The sequence below is a fragment of the Ctenopharyngodon idella genome, chromosome 8 (genome assembly GCF_019924925.1).
Source record: "Ctenopharyngodon idella isolate HZGC_01 chromosome 8, HZGC01, whole genome shotgun sequence".
Lineage (NCBI taxonomy): Eukaryota > Metazoa > Chordata > Actinopteri > Cypriniformes > Xenocyprididae > Ctenopharyngodon > Ctenopharyngodon idella.
Window position 1 is genome coordinate 23,387,019 of NC_067227.1, and position 14,159 is coordinate 23,401,177.

The 14,159-nt window shown below is 38.2% G+C and overlaps 1 protein-coding gene across 3 annotated transcripts in view; it reads left to right on the forward strand.

Moving 5' to 3' along the window:
* The first annotated feature begins 1,694 nt into the window (after window positions 1-1,694).
* rfx2 (regulatory factor X, 2 (influences HLA class II expression)) overlaps window positions 1,695-14,159 on the forward strand; it is a 44,993-nt gene continuing 32,528 nt past the window's right edge. For 2 of the 3 annotated variants that reach the window (XM_051903213.1, XM_051903215.1), the window contains exon 1: window positions 1,695-1,967. The gene's annotated coding sequence lies outside the window, so the exon portion shown is untranslated. The remainder of the gene's footprint in view (window positions 1,968-14,159) is intronic. The other variant, XM_051903214.1, reaches the window with a different exon arrangement.

The following is a 14,159-nucleotide window of genomic DNA, read 5'->3' on the forward strand; positions in this document are numbered from 1 at the left end:
CTCTCACGTGCCACCTGGCGTTCACTTGTGCTGCACGACAGAACCTCGTTATAATTCAAGCGTGCTCTTCTCAGACACCGTTGTCTCCTTGGTAACCAGGTACACTAACTAAAACAACTTTATTAACGTCAATTTGTGGTGGAAATGACGGCAAATCTATGAAATAAATTTCATAACATACACATTAAAACATTTTACTTCACTCTTTGTTTAGGTCATATAAACATTTATAATTTCACTTTTCCAGCTTAAGAGTGAATAAGGCATCTGAATAGCTCCAAAAATAAATGTCATGGTGCAGCGTTTCCAATACAATTTTAATGTGGCTTTTATATAACAAAACAGTTGAAATAATTTTTTTAAGTAAAAAAAAAAAATCTATGGGACATAAAGTGCTGAAAGTTTAATAAACAAGAATATTAAAACAAAAATGCAACAAATTCAAGTTGGCTATTTTTGGAACATCATACTATTTTTATAATAACTGCCAAAAATGTGCAGTAGACTGCTAAGACATTCAGGCGTTTATACAAAACTTGATTATGCTTTTTTTTTTTTTACTTCCAAGATGATAACCATTTACTAAATTAAACGTAGTCAGACGATATGACAATGCAGCATAATACTGTTTAAAATTATTTCAATGTTTATCATTGAATAGTTTAAACTACTTCATGTACAGTACCTGTTAAAAGTTTGGAAACATTACAATTTTTAAATGTTTTTAAAATAAGTCTTTTATGCTCACCATGGCAGCATTTATTTACTCAAAAATACAGTAAAAACAGTAATATTGTGAAATATTATTACAAATTAAAAGAACAGTTTTCTATTTAAATATATTTTAAAATGTAATCTATTCCTGTGATGGAAACGCTGAATTTTCAGCATCATTTCTCCAGTCTTCACTGTCACATGATCACACTGTCTCAGAAATCATTTTGATATGCTGATTTGGTGCACAAGAAACATTTCTTTTTATTATTATCAATGTTCAAAACAGACGTGCAGCTTAACATTTTTGTGAAAATGGTGATACATTTTTTAAAGATTCTTTGATGAATAGATCAATTTATGCATCCTTGATGATTAAAGGTATTAATTTCTCTCTCTCTTTAAATCTTACCACAAATGTTTGAATGGTAATAAATGCAGCCTTGGTGAGTATGAGACTTAGTTCAAAAACATTAAAAATTGTAATGTTTTCAAACTTTTTACAGGTATATAAAATATAATCCAGTTCGCTTGTATTCCACTTCCAACACCCATCTCCTCCCGATGAGGATAAGTGTATGTTTTACGGTGATATACTGCCACTAAGCGGTGATTGTGGGGAACTACGCTTGAAATTGATCTACTAGTCTCACTGACATCATGGACAGTTCTAATGAAATAACATAGAATAACATTTATCCAGTTTTAAAGTTTATAGATTGTACTACAGTTTACAGAGCTGCGTTGTTTAGATAGTACATTGTAAATGTATTATGTGTATTAGAATAGGTTATGTATAGACTAGCAAAGCCTTGAATTTTGTTTTTTACAGCTGTAAATTGGCAACCTATGCGGAAAGACATGTAACCAAAGAACCTGGCCGTTTTATCGCCGTTTTATCTGGCAGTTAGCGCGGTAAAATGACACATTTAGGCGGAGAAAAGCAGAGCCGAGGCGCGTTTGTGCGCCGCTCGCCGCGGGAATCAAACATTAACCGCTCGAGCCTGAAGTAGAATGCGTTAGGAGGGGCTCGAGTTTGGCCCCTCCCTCTTTCGCTTTTTAGCCCTTGACGTATGAAGAGGACGGTAGCAACAGTTGCCTCGAGACCCCCGCTCGCCATAGTGACTGTAGTCGTGGAGACAGTTACTTACCAACGGGAGCAACACTCAGCAACAGCAGCAGCAGCAGCAACTGGAGGAGAGAGAGAGGGAAAAGAACAGTAAAGCCAGGGCAGATCTAAGCAAAAGTCTGAGGTGAATATCTTTTTACTGCTTAGAGAGATCAAAATGAATTGAATGTAAATTTAACAGACCATGGAGGTTGAGTAATGTACATCTTGATGTGTTTTCACGCCCTGATCTCCTTCGCTGTCTATTAGAGTCACATTAGCACGCTAGTTGGTTAGCTCATCTGGTTTGCCAACTTCGGTCAGTTTGTTTGGAGATCGGTTAAACTAATTAGCGGAGAAATTTAAGTGATCTTTTTGTACGCTGAATGCCATACATGTTGGTTATTACGTTTGTAAGATTAATATGTTTATTAGATGGGTTAATTCACGAGCTAACCGGCTAACCAGTTACCTAACTAGGTAAACTTTCTTTAAAAGCTGGAACTGTTTTAATAACAGTTAGATCTGTCACAGGAGCAACTTAACTGCTTTGTTCCGCCGTTACCTTTCATCAAGAATCGCTTAAATTCTCGTAGAAGTGCCTGAGTTGATTCGAAGACACTGATGTGGACCTGTCTGTTTCTGTATGAATAACGAGCCCAGATTAAATGTCTTGAGTTTGAACAGAAACATCGCCTATATGATAAATGTCGTTTTTAGTCCTGTCATGTTTCTTTGGGGCATGAAGCTTCATGTTTGGATGCATCAACAGGTTGCTCAAGTCAGAATAGCGGTGCCCGATAAAAGTGATGCATTTCTGATTATACGAGCGTCATCGGCAATACTGACTTTACAAAGTATTCATGTTATGTTTATTCTGATGTTTGTGTAGGTTATTAGATGCAAATATATTTCCGTAATTTTGAAGGGAATTGAATGTACCTTCTTGTCATCCGGTTCAAATCGTATTCTCTTATCTGGACTAATGTTTTGCAGGCTGTTGTTAAAGGGTCAATGACGTGAATCTCGTATTTTTTGATTAAGTTGTTCGAAAGCACAATAAAAATGCAATTTATGCAAAATTGACTTATATAAATATTCGACGGAGAACAATCCATTTTAATTTCTTTTGTAAGGCTTAAAGTAAAACATGTTTAGTAGGTGGTGTAACTGTCAGGAGATTTTAACAAAAAATAAAAAATAAAATAATAATAATATTAGCTAATATTCTTGAAAAAATAAACGTTGGTTTAAGTCATTTGTCGTGATAATTTATTGCTTTTTAATAAAAAAAAAAAAAAAAAAAAGTGAAGTAGTTTTATTTTAAAATTTTGCTAATATTTGAAAACTTGTCCACTAAATCAACCAATTTTTGATCACAAAGTTAGTGTGGTTAAGATAGTCAATGTGCAGGAAGTCATTTCATTGTATTGTCACGTGACAAGAAAACCATAAATCAGAGAGGACCCCTTTAGACCATAATGACTCTGTGTAAAGGTCATTACATTTATAAAAAAAAAAAAAAAAAAAAAAAAAAAAAAACAAGATGATGATACATTTTGTCCAGGCATAAGCATAGGTTCGATCAAATACTGTAACTCGCTGAAAACCTCTTGATGTTATTGACTAATTATGTATTTTTACCATAAAAATGTTTATGAAAATATGAATCAAGTTGTTTACAATTATTTATTCAAGGTGCAAAAAAAGTATGTCAAAAAGTGTTTTTATTGCATTTACTTGATTGTTAGAAAACTTGACATGTTTGAAGTCTATCAACCAAAACTTTTGTTTAAAAAAAAAAAAAAAAAAATCAACTAATCTATTTATTTAAATCTATGAAACCAACATGAATACAAAATTGTATTTGGCAAATGTTTTTCAACATTTCCTTGTAAAAGATTTTTTCTTTTTATAATGTTGGACAGTCTTATTTGTCATTAACCCAAAAACCAATCTGCAGATCATATTTTAAATAGCATAAATAAAGCATAAATTTATATAAATAATAATATAAACTAATAGTAATAAAAGAGTTTATATTTAATGATGCTTTATTTCCCATGTTTTATACTCCCACATTATTTAAAAAAACCACACTGTTTTAAATGGCATTTGCAAATATATTCTAAATTTGTCAGAAACCTCAAGTTTTTATTAGTATTTGGAATAATATTCCAAAACGTTTTTTATTTTTTTTATGAATAATAGATAATAGATCATGTGCATGTTTTCCCCACCTTTTTAAACTTTGTTGTAATTAGTTGTGTCAGTGATTTGAAATGCCATACTGTCGTAATTGTGAGCAAATGAGATATGTATTTGCATTATCGTCATAATGAGATTAGGGGTGCCTGACACTAACAGTTTGACAACAGCTTGACTATGCTCATCCAAAGCTGCTGTAATTTTTCTGGAGTTGCATCGTGTCGCCGTGGTGATGTTACACCTGCTCAGCAGAGAGCCTGGTAATGAGCCCTCTTCATGACAATAGCATGTGGTCCAGGTGTCGCCCCTTATTGGGCCGTGCTTCTCTATTGATCTCTCTTTAGCTGAGAGTGTCCGTGCCACAGAAAGCGCAGCTGATAATGAGGGTAATTGGCATAGAGAGAGAGAGGCAGATCCTGATTCAACACACAAATCATGTTGGCCGGCCCATTCTTCACTACCTATAACGTCATGGTTGGATAGTTTTGATTATTTCACCCTTTCTGCAGCACCCGTTCGAGGATGTTTGAGACGAGGCGTTTTTGCCTGTCAGAGTGGGAGTGTGTTTGTCGCTGTGTGTGACGGGTCCCTCCTGAGCTCAGCTGAAGGGGGTGAGCAGCAGAGCTCACATCAGCTGCCGACGTGTCTGTCAGGTGCTTCACTGAGCTCTGAAATCCTCCCCAAACGCATCTTCACGACGCTACATCTCCAAAGCCTTAAGATCCGGTTTCTGTAATGAAATATGTTGTTACAGGTGCATGTCCAGGCTGGAGGAGAAATGAATGATTCATGTAATTGAAGTTAATTATTGATGGGGCCAGTCGCAGTTTCCTGGGCTGTATAATGTCCAGTTAGCTAGTTTTTGCGCGGTTTGGTTTGCACACTGAGCTCCTATAGCTGTCTAGGAGGGTAGACTACACTTTGTTCTCGACATGACTGACTCCACCAATTATAATAATAATAATTATTATTATTATTATAATTTCATTGTTTAAATGTAAATTTGCATAGGCATCTGCTTTAATCCAGTGGGCAAATTTGGATGCAACCAAGGGCCCAAAGCACTAGGGGGCCCCAGTAACAGGAGGTGTGTAATTCCTGTGCCTCCAAATGGAATTTTCCAAGAAATTATGATTTCCATACAGGTTTCTCAAACACTCCTTTTGCCGCCCACCTGTTATTGTTCAGGTAGACGGGTTGTCCCGTCCCAAGCTAATTCATTGGTTCAGCTATATACTACTATTCAAAGTTTAAGGTCAGCTAGATTTAAAAAAAAAAAAAAAAAAAAAAGAGAAAGAAAATTAAAGGGTTAGTTCACCCAAAAATGAAAATTCTGTCATTAATTACTAACCCTCGTTCCACAGCCGTAAGACCTTCGTTCATCTTCGGAACACAAATTAAGATCTTTTTGATGAAGTCTGAGAGGTTTCTGTCCCTCCATAGAGATCCAACGCAACTACCTCTCCAAGGTCCAGAAAGGTATGACATCATTAAAGTAATCCATGTGACTCCAGTGGCTTAAACTCAGTTTTATGAAGCAATGAGAGTGCTTTGTTTGTGCAAAAAAAAAACACAATTTACCACTTTATTTACAAAATAATATTATCCAAGGCGCTCTCGCATGTACACAACACGCATGCGTCGTGATGCTCTCGTGAACACTCGCGGTTGTGCGTTGTTGACGTGAGTCTGAACACAAAACACATGCGTCGTGATGCTCTCGTGAACACTCACGCATGTGTTGTTGACACGCGAGTCTGAACAAAACAAATGTGTTGTGATGCTCTCGTGAACACTTGCACATGTGCATTGTGTTGACGCATGAGTCTGAACACAACACGCATGCGTTGTGATGCTCTCGTGAACACTCGCGCATATGTGTTGTGTTGACGTGCGAGTCTGAACAAAACAAATGTGTTGTGATGCACTCGTAACACACGTGCATGTACGTTTTGTTGATGCGCGAGTCTGAACACAACACAACACGCGTGCGTCGTGATACTCTTGTGAACATTCACGCATGTGCGTTGTTGATGCGTGAGTCTGAACGCAACGCATGCATCGTGATGCTCTCGTGAACATTCGTGTTGTTGACGCGCGAGTGTCAACAGAATATGCATGCGTCGTGATGCTCTCGTGAACACTCGCGTATGTGCCGTGGTTCTCTCGTGAACACTCACGCATGTGCGTTCTTGACGTGTGAGTCTGAACACAAAACGCATGCGTCGTGACGCTCTTGTGAACACTCGCACATGTGCGTTGTGTTGACGCGTGAGTCTGAACATAACATGCATGTGTTGTGATGCTCTCGTGAACACTCGCGTATGTGCCGTGGTGCTCTCGTGAACACTCACGCATGTGCGTTGTGTTGACGCGTGAGTCTGAACACAACGCACATCCGTCGTGATGCTCACGGGAACACTCGCGCATATGCGTTGTTGACGTGTGAGTCTGAACACAAAACGCATGCGTCGTGACGCTCTTGTGAACACTCACACATGTGCGTTGTGTTGACGCGTGAGTCTGAACATAACATGCATGTGTCGTGATGCTCTCATGAACACTAGCGCATGTGCATTGAGTTGACGTGCGAGTCTGAACACAACACGCATGCGTCGTGATGCTCTCGTGAATGCTTGCGCGTGTGCATTTTGTTGACGCACGAGTCTGAACACAACACGCATGCGTCGTGATGCTCTCGTGAACACTCGCGCATGTGCGTTTTGTTGACTCGTGAGTCTGAACACAACACGCATGCGTCGTGATGCTCTCGTGAACGCGAGAATGCAGATCAATATTTTTGTAAGTAAAGTGGTAAATTCTGTTTTTTCGTGCAAACAAAAGCACAATCATAAAATTGAGGTTAAACCACTGGAGTCACATGGAGTACTGTAATGATGTCATTCCTACCTTTCTGGACCTTGAAAGTGGTAGTTGTGTTGGGTCTCTGTGGAGGGACAGAAAGCTCTCAGACTTCATCAAAAAGATCTTAATTTGTGTTCCAAAGACGAACAAAGGTCTTACGGATGACGTGGAATGACACAAGGGTGAGTAATAAATGACAGAATTTTCATATTTGGGTGAATTAACCCTTTAATACTTTTATTCGACAACGGCGCATTAAATTGATCAAAAGTGACAGACAATATTACAAAATATTTCTGTTAAATAAATGTTCTTTTAAAATGTCTCATCATCAAAAAAAATTCCACAAATTTAAGCAGCACAACTATTTTAAACATTGGTAATAATAAGAAATTTTTATTGAGCAGCAAATCAGCATACTAGAATGATTTCTGAAGGATCATGTGACATTGAAGACTGGAGTAATGATGCTGAAAATTCATCTTTGCCATCACAGGATCATAAAAAAAAATTTAAAATAGAAAACCCCAAACCCCAAACTTTTGAATGCTTTGCAAGTTGACATTATTAAAGCTTCAGTTAATACAAACCGACTGTTTGATGGCTTCATTACACATATTATTTGAGATCTGTGCTTTCTAGAAGAACAGGAAGAGGGCATTTTGATAGTGTGTGAGTGACATTTAATTTATTTTAGATCATTGCTTAACTGTTTCTATGGTAGTAATGTGAATGCATGATAAATTTAACCTAACTAAACTGGGCTATTTTTGAATGCAATCTTGCTTCGTGTATGTTATGTGCTTTCAAGGCCTCACATATTTACTACTGTATGTAATGGGAAAAACTGGCATTTTTGCCATTTGTGAGTCTGCTGTGCCTTTTGCCAGCTCTTTCATCACAGCTAGTATGGTTTACCTGCTGAAAAAGACAGGTAGGTGAATTTAAGAAGATTAGCTCATGAATATTAAGTAGTTCATGTTGATGCCACTTAATCTTCATTGTGCTCTTTGTCATTTGATCTAATTAATATTAAGTCAAACGTTAACTCTAGGTGCCAAGGCGGCTTGACTGTACAGAATCTAAATCTTATCATGCTGAAATCAATATTTGGCAAAGTTTCACCTCAAAACAGTTTTTCAAAACACCACAGATGTGTAGGTAATTATATATCGCTAGGTTTGTAGTGCACATGTGAGGAATAGATTAGCTGTAAACCTGTGGGCAAATTCAAAACCATTTGTTCACTTGTTTTGACAAAGCCCCGTAATGCAGTGTAGTCCAAATCAAGCTTTTAATTTGGTTACACACCCACCACAAAGAAAAATAAAGGAATGGGAATGGAATTCCGTGCAACCCAGATCCAAGCAGCTGTTATGTTTACATGGCAACTTGATACACAAATACAGCCTGGGTTATGGAAAGAGAGGGGCTGGGCTGGGGGTGCTGTGTTATTCTTTCAAAAGTCAGTGGTTTTTAATCAGCTCTCTTCAATCTTTGTTTGTGGTGATAGACATGCACAGTCTCGGTTTGCAAAGCAGGTTAAGGGTGAAAGGAGAACAGAGAGGAAATGCTGGTGACTCACGTATACGCCATGATTTTACACTTCCACTTCCTTTTGAAGCGTCAGTACTGGCAGATGTTGATGAATTGTAGTAGACGATCTCTAAGACGTAACCTGTACGACTGGCCTTTTTCTGTGAATCACAAAAAAAGATATTTTGAAAAATGTCTCAATATTTCATTGTATGGACAAAAATGGTTGAAACATTTTTCAAAATATCTTCTTTTATGCTTCACAGAAGAAAGAAAATGAGGGCGAGTAAATGATGACGGAATTTCCATTTTTGGGTGAACAACCCTTTTAAATCATTCAAGGAAAGCAGGACCACAGTGTCTACATTTACATAACAGGAAGTGATAAGTGCGATATTATATACCTCAATCTGTATATGCATGTGCAATGAATCACCTCGTTAGATCATCTATCAGTGCCCATGTATGTGTCCTGTTCCCAGGTCAGAGTTCAGCTCCAGTCATCTGCCATCATGGAGACTTTATGATTGTCGTAGCAGCGTCTACTGTAACCCTAAACCACACTGAGCTTTTAATGGACTATAGTAGAGCACAGCTCTCAAGCAGACAGCTGCAGTGGTCCCCTTTGAAAGGTATTTGTATGTGTGCACCGATGCACCATGGGGGGGAAGGGTGTCGGAGGGGGTGGCAGATGACCCGTGTGTGTATGTGTGCATAATTGAGCCTGTGCTGTATTTAGCCCATGTGGAAGAAGCCCGGCCCGGAGCGGATCGCTGCTGTACCCACCCGACAGCTGCCCTTGTGCTGTAAGGGGTCATAATGCTTGGACCACAAGCATTAATAATTACACAAAACAAACTGAATTAGCTGATCTAAGTTGAAATGCGCTTAAACCGTTTTGGCACTGACAAAAGCGCATTCAGAAATCAAGATTTAGGCTGCCCTGGCAGCGTGAGCAGTACTGCTGATGATTGAACTTTTTCACATCTCCATAGATATCATTATCATGTTTTCTTGTTGTGTTTATGGCTCTAATTATCTCTTTATCTTATCTCTCACTCTTAACGTAGCTGAAATAGCTTCCTCCTGTAACTTTATACAGAATTGACAAGTTGAGATGCAGCCAAGAAGATTCAGGCTGATAATTGCATACAAATAGTTATTTTAGCACTTTTGTTATTGCTCATACTTGGGGATTTGAACAAGCTCCTAACCATTAGTATTAAACTTTGATGCACAACTCACCCCATATTATTTGTGCTACTAACATGAATGAATGCTCAAATTATGTGACTTGTTTAGGAGATGTATACTACTTTTTTTAAGGAATCAGACTTTACATTTTGCCTGGTGGACCATAAAACAATCAAAAAAGGAAATGAGCATTAAAGGAGGGACACAAGCTGTATCTATTCTAGCCTGTCAATAATGCCTGTTTTAGTATGTAGACTTCGTATTATAGCACTTTTCATCCCAAGGAGGCAGTAACATGAATCGCTTTGATGTATTATCATTTGTAAGTTGCTTTGGATAAAGGGCTTGGTTACACTTTATTTTGATTGTCCACTTTAGTCAAGTCAAGTCACCTTTATTTATATAGCGCTTTTTACAATGTAGATTGTGTCAAAGCAGCTTTACATTGATATCTGGTACATTGTTTGGCTGCACAGCAGCTCTTAAAGAATAGTGTCAATGCAGGCAGATCAAAACACTGTTGAATATCAAATGTCAAGTCAAGTGTCCCCAACTAAGCAAGCCAGAGGCGACAGCGGCAAGGAACCCAAACTCCATCAGGTGACATCAGGTGGCAGACAAGTGGCAAATTGGTGTTAAAATGGAGAAAAAAACCTTGGGAGAAACCAGGCTTAGTCGGGGTGCCAGTTCTCCTCTGGCCAACAGTGCTTTGTTACAATTCAGGTTGCTATCATAAGTCCAATAGGATCGCAACATTAAAAGTATTTATTTCAGTTCCATCCAATTGAGGATCGTATTCATCACGCCGGTATGGACGGTTGTTGAGGAACTGTGTCGTGGCTGTCGTGTCGATGAGGCCTTCACAGGGGATGATCTAGTTGACTCAATCTCTGCTGATACTTCAGGGCTGCGTTGTGGTCGTGTCGACTTTTCACTTTAGGCATTCTACTAACTATAAGTAACTATGCAACTACATGTCAGCTAACTCTCATTAGAGTATTAGTAGACACTTAATATCTGCTAAAACTCTCATTAGAGTATTAGTAGACAATTAATATCTGCTTATTTTGATGGTCCTCCAACAGACATTTTACTACTGACTATAAGTAACTTTGCAACTACATGTCAACTTATTCTGCTAACCTGAACCATAACACTTAACCTTAACATTCTATTACAGTCTACTAATAACTGAGAGTTAGTTGACATGTAGTTGTAAAGTTATTTAAGCCCCTTTCACAAAGAAATTCCGGAAAATACCCGATGATTTGTCCTGGGATCGTTTGATTTTGGTTCGTTCATGCACTGCCGGTGGTTTTCTAGAATCTGTGCGTGCGCTCACACACATCCCGTGAAGACGTGTGATATCTCCACGGCGTCTTAAGTTTGCTCATGATCTGTGATTTCTCTCTCTCTCTCTCTCTTTAGAGAAACTATGCTCGTGCATTTTTTTTTCCCCTTCTGATTTCGATCATAAACTAGCGCATTGTGTGCCATTCCATAAGCTGGCGAACGATCTCCACTTCGGCGTCATCACTAACACACCCCTTACGGTATTGAATACGGCTTTTGTTCAAACAGGGCGCGTTCCGGGACTGATCCCGGCAATGTTACTAGGTCTCAATCCCAGGACGTGTTTGTGTTCACACAGAAGGCACTCTTGCAATTTTATGGCAATTTTCTGGGATCAACGTGCTGTGTGAAAGTGGCTTTATTGTTAGTCTCTAAACTGGGCCATCAAAATAAAGTGAAACCAAAGGCTCTTCTAAATGAATAAATAGTATCGAGGGATCTCAGTTAGTTCTTTAAAAATTTGTATAGTGTTTGCCTTTTTATTATTAGACAAAACTGTTAAACAAAGGCCGTAAACTAATGAAGATGGTGAATGGGAGCTCCTGTCTGATTACACTGTCCGTTTTCTCAGTGCTGTCAAAATAAAAGTCCCGTTTATGATACTTAGCAGTCAAACAGAAAAAGTTATCAGCTAATGAAGATAAGATAATTAAAAAATGTCAAATGTCGGCCAATATTTTTGTTTGCCAATAAGTGTTGTAACGGGACTTAAATTTTGACAGCACTGAGAAATCAGATGGACAGGACAGAGATGGTCTTATTATTGGGAGATACGGGGGTCTGTGGCTCTAACATTGGAGAAAGCGTAACAGCTAACTTGGATCATGCGTGCCCTGATTCTATAGAAATGAAAAAGAAATGCAGTAAACTGAATCATACCTGTCACGCAATTGTCTGTGACTTCTCTTACAAAGCAGCAGTTTTTTTCCAGTGTAAACTCTAAAAAGAGATCAATCCAATATGAATGTTTAAGAGGAAACATGTAGAAGAATTATTCAGTGTAGTAAAGTCTCTCCTCCTTTGACATCCATTAAAAAAAAAAAGGCCCCTGGTCTCCTTCCATGCGTACCACAGCATTAGCATTAGTTCAAGTGGCTTTAGGACAGGAGCTCCCATTCTCCGTCTTCATTAGTTCTGTTTAACAGTTCTGTCTAATAATACAAAGGCAAACACTATAGTACTTTAATATACTGTTGACATTCAGAAAATATTTATATTGTATTATACGTCTATTTTAAGTCTTTGAATATCTAGCCTATTAAACAATAAATTCCACGAAACATAGCAAACTTGTTATTTACTGTCTTTAAATTAAACAGTGTGATGTGATATATCAACCATCGATATCACTAACTATGTTATGTTCAGCGCTCCGTGATGAAATGATGAATAAAGATAATCAATGTGCTCTGATCCTTGTTTTCTTTGAGGAAAAAAAGGAAACGGGTGACTTGGCTGAGATGTCTGAGCTGCAGGCTGAGACTTGTCTGAGACTGAAATGTGTTGCTCACAAGAACCTCTCCCTCAGCGTTCAAACAACAGCCCCCCCCCGCCCCCCCCGAATTCGTCTCAAGCCGCTCCTCGTCGGAGCGTTCTTTACATTCCACCTGCTTTGTATCGTAGCTCCAGAACTGCTAATTAAATTTCCTGCCGCAAACAGCACACTGGGCTGTGACATTTGCATCACAATGGCCTCCTCTCTCTCTCGCCTTAGTCTGGAGACATGGACAGTCCCTCTAATGTCCCTTCTTTTTACTGTTGCTTATTATACGACTGGTGTTTTCCTGTCCATTTTCCAGTTTTCTTATTGTTAACCTTAAGTCCTTGGTGTTATTTTTACCGTGATTTAGGAAAACATCTTAAAACTAAATATTTACTTTACTTAGTTTAAGTCGAAAAAGTCCAGATTTAGAATGTACTCAATTTATGTCTTCTATTTAGTTTAATATCCATCACTATGAGGTTTAGCACACTTTATAGTGTCAAACTCCATCGATTCTCTCATTCATCCTGGAGAAGTTCACTCCGGTACACTCAGACCCTCAGAAAAAGAGCGTTTATTCAGGACTTTTCTTCCGTCAAGGCTGACGTCTCTGTAGTTATCATGCCTGTGTGCAGAGGTGCACTTCAGCTACCCATTCATACCTCTCTATGCACCTGAATAGACACTGGGGAAGAGCTTGTTGATTCTCTGAGGGCTGAACCCTGTGTGACTCCTCCGTTACCCTCTGTGCTATCAGTCTATTGTATGCAGAACTTGTCAAACAGTCGTTCTGCTCACTTTCCCCCCCAACAGCCCAGTCAGGTCTCTTGTGGAGGATTGAATCAACTCCAACAGTTCCAGGTTGTTCCTTTTTGTTTATTAAAAAAAATAAGCAGCTTCCAACCAGTCAAAAGTTCTCATAAATTACAAATCAGGACAGCAGTCGTTTAAAGGACTACAATAAACATAATTTTCCACACAGCAGAATTTATTCTATTCTCCTAATATTTATTATAACCAGCATTTCACCAGTAATGACATTACTGAATCATTCAGATGACTCAGCCATGTGAAATCTTGACTTGAAATGACACTATTTCTGTATCACTATATCACTTTCACCCATAATGCTCATAAACAGAACACACCTATCATTGTTTGGTAACCCAGTGTGAATCAGATAGATGCTTGTAAACACTTATCAATCTTGAAACTGGGTGTATGGAAATGTGGATAAGCAGCAATAGGACATTACATATTAGAGATTGACTGATATTGTTTTTTATGACCGAAACCTATACTTGATAAACATATTTGTTGTTGTTGTTGTTGTTTTGGCACAATGATAACTAAATTATTAGACTACAACAATGAACTTTATTCATAATGAATATTTTATTGTTAATGTGATAATTAATTGAAAAAGTGTAATGTTTCTAAATATTTGAAATTTTGTGAGCCATTTAAATAGTAATCTGCACAATCGGGAGTTTCACATGCTGGCGAGAAAGTTCCTCATGCAGATTTCGCTTGTGTTTAAGTTGGTATTGCGAATTTGCCACACTGACCAACAGAAAGCTGCTTGGTTTGAAAGTGACTTCTCTGCAAGTGGTGCTTTATGCATCACTACACTATTGACAGTAGATAATGGACCTTTTATGCCTGCAAAATTACATTAAATTGACATTAATATGACTG